This window comes from Fukomys damarensis, unplaced genomic scaffold (assembly GCF_012274545.1).
Source record: "Fukomys damarensis isolate Sample0158 unplaced genomic scaffold, DMR_v1.0_HiC HiC_scaffold_1, whole genome shotgun sequence".
NCBI classification, from domain to species: Eukaryota; Metazoa; Chordata; class Mammalia; order Rodentia; family Bathyergidae; genus Fukomys; species Fukomys damarensis.
The window spans coordinates 45,509,679-45,512,078 of NW_022900913.1; positions in this window are offsets into that span (position 1 = coordinate 45,509,679).

The following is a 2,400-nucleotide window of genomic DNA, read 5'->3' on the forward strand; positions in this document are numbered from 1 at the left end:
TTTTTTTTTTTTTTTGGTTGGGGAGCTGGTTTATTGTAGTACTTTATATACTATAATATTTACCCAATGACATGTATAATTCAGTGGGTTTTGGTTTTTTGTTTTCAGTATTTTCACAGTTACTCAACAATCAGAACTGACATAATCAATGATTGTGTGTGCTCCAATAAAATTTGAGTGCGAGTCCATTTGGCCCATGGACCACAGTTTGCCAGTTTTTTTAGAGTATCATCTGTTACAGGCCATTTCCTTCTAGCTTTAGTACATGGCCACCTTGGATGTTCATTTGTCAAAGTGTAATTTTCAAAAAGCCAAAAGCCTAACTCTCTCACAAATATGAAGCAAGCATATATGAAATATTTATTTAACTTATGAATGTGAGAACCAGTTAGATAGCAAAGGAGAATTAAAAGAGTAAAGATGCAGAACACTTAGTCGTTGAAAAAAGATTGCTGAAATAGGAGTGCCAGGACAGATATAAAGCTTGCTGATGTCCTACTTGAACTGTGACTTCTGGAGTTTCCTTTTCTACTGGGCAGAATTTCTAGGATCCTGATCAGTTTTCTGTTAGTTACCATTTACCTGTAAAGCCATACTACCCCAATTCATAGCACCTAATGAGTTAAATGAAAGTTAATAGATCTAGAAAATTAATAATCCATAGGTGAATCTGCTACACATTCCTCCAAATATGGCTATTTCCAATTCTGAGATTTTTTTTTTAAAATACATTTCACTTCAGTCAATGACTTTTTAGTGGAAAAAATCTGTTTTGTTAAGACTAGTATCCTTATATTCCATCTTTCAAAAAACAAACTTAAACACTTTCTCATTACATCCATGGTAAAACTATTGCCTTTACAGGTCACCATCGTTAAAGCTCACAGTTTTTTGGAAGCAAGGTTGTCCTTCATGAGTGTGCATGAGCACGCAGATGCACAGACTGCATATTCCAAGATATCTACTATTTCCCATTTCTTTTCACACTTGACTTTGATACTTCGTCCCATCAAGAGTTGGGGTACATAGTACCTCCTCCTGGATCTGAGCAAGCTTGTGCCCACAAAGAAAGTAAAGCTATGTGATTTCCAAAAGTTAAGTCCTGAATGATAATACAATTTCTTCTTGTTCTCTCCATAATAATTACACTTGGAGGGGGCCAAGGATTTAGCTCAGTGGTTCTGCTGCCTGCCTTGCAAGTGCAAGGACCCAAGTTCGATCCCCGGTACCAAAAATAAAAATAAATAATCAACACAGACATAGAGACCACATGGAAAGGCCATGGGCAAGTTTCTCTAGCACAGCTGCAATTCCATTACATTCAGGACCAACTGCCATACATCTGAATAGATTCTTCCAGATGATTCCAGCCCCTAGCTGTTGAATTGCTCCAAGCCTGCAAGTCTTCAAAGATGAGGCCCCAGGGTAGGCGGAAAAACACAACTGCTGCGCTATGTCCGAACTCCTCACCCACAGAAGCAGGAGAGATAACACTGCTTACTGATCATCATGATTTTGTTTCAAGGTGATCTGCTAACTGAAAATAGAAAACTGATATAGGGAGAATGATTTGGGTGGGGCTCCACCACCCGCTTGCTTATGTGTCATTTTACACAAAAGTTTCAGGTTCCATTGAAATTGATTTGAGGAAAATTATTTCAAAAAACTTTATAATGTGTTGACTTACCAATAACAAAAAAAAAAAAAGCAATGTTTTTATTCTGGCTGCATCACTATAGATATTACTATGGCTTTCAAAAAAAATCTGTTTCTTGGGTTTTGTTCATCCTGGAGGTAGCTAATCACTTCATGGAAAAGGTACATAGTTGGAGGCTGTGATGGCCAGGCTGGGATAAACTGTGCTCCCTGCCGACGGAGGGGAACCAAGTCCAAGCTGTGGCCAGGCCAACAGGAGCCACTGACTGGCCTGACCACTGCTACTGCAGGATTTGTAGGCTTTCCATGACGGCTATTACAGAGGTGAGGTTGAGTCCAAAGTGACCAAGAAGAGCAATGTTAACTAGGTGTATACCCTACTGCCAATAAAAGAGATGCTCACTGAGCGGTTATGCTCTTAGATCACCCAAAGGAGGATGTTCTTTAAGCAGTCAAAATCAATGAAGCTAAAGATTTACTAGGTTAAGCTAAAAAATGAAGTGAACATATGATGAATTCTTGGTTCCTATCATTTTATGCACATGAGGATCAACTTTTCATAATAAAATGCCTCATGGCTGATTTTTTTAAAATTTATGTTCTTTATATAATTTTTGTAGATAATATCATATCATGTAGTACCAGAGGCTTTTTCTTCAAATATTATTTCTCATAAACTGACACTAACTCATTATGTTTTAGAACAGCAATATAAATTTTCCTTTATAGTGTTCAGTACATGAG